An 840-nucleotide genomic window follows, 5' to 3' on the forward strand; every position below is an offset into this window, starting at 1 on the left:
GGCCACAGGCCCCTCTCAAACTTTGCTGAGAAATGGTAGTTACTTTGCCGGCTTCCACCTCTTTCCTCCTGTCACTTGCCTGCTTTTCAAATCCAGCTGGACAGTGCCTGGGAAGCTGGGGAAGAGATGCCTAGTCTCTTGCCTAAGCTCCTAGCATGACACCCTGAAAGTCTACAAATTATACCACCAACCTGTTAAGCTTTAGTTGGGGGTGGGTGGAAGGGAGAGGTGGGGAAGAAAAAGCCCTCTCTTAATTACTCACTGGATCAGGTGGGAGAAAGCCTGGCTTTCCCATTGGCTGCTGTGTATAGAGTAGATATTTAAGAAGGGTACTCCATCCAAATTATCAGGCTTTTATCTTGCTGTACCTGAAGAGGTCTAATCGGTGTATTGAGGACCATTTTCCAGTTAATTAAAATTGTTGTGGGCCCAGACTGTAACAATCAGGCAAATCACATTTGTGTCTAAATCATGGCTTGTGGTATCTATAGAGAAAAAGAAGCATCGGAAATCTTGATGCCAATACAGGATTTCCTGACACAGTTGAGAACCTAACCACTAGCTCTGAATAGAATAGAATATATGGAAGGCCAAGGGCATTGTGGCAAGAAATATGACAACTGTACCGCAAAAGGAAGGAAGATGCTCTGTGTGCCATCCACTCAAGGGTCAGAAATCAGGAGAAAAGAGCTAAGGACTTCATTCTCCCAGGATATCCCTTACTGGCCATCTCTCTCCTGAAGGATCCTAAAGACCTCTCAAGGTGTAGTCTCCTGCTCATCTCAAGGTCCCTCATTGCCTCCCACAAGCAGAAGAGCTCTGAACATTGCTCCTTCTCCC

This window comes from Capricornis sumatraensis, chromosome 2, assembly GCF_032405125.1.
Source record: "Capricornis sumatraensis isolate serow.1 chromosome 2, serow.2, whole genome shotgun sequence".
Classification (NCBI taxonomy): Eukaryota; Metazoa; Chordata; class Mammalia; order Artiodactyla; family Bovidae; genus Capricornis; species Capricornis sumatraensis.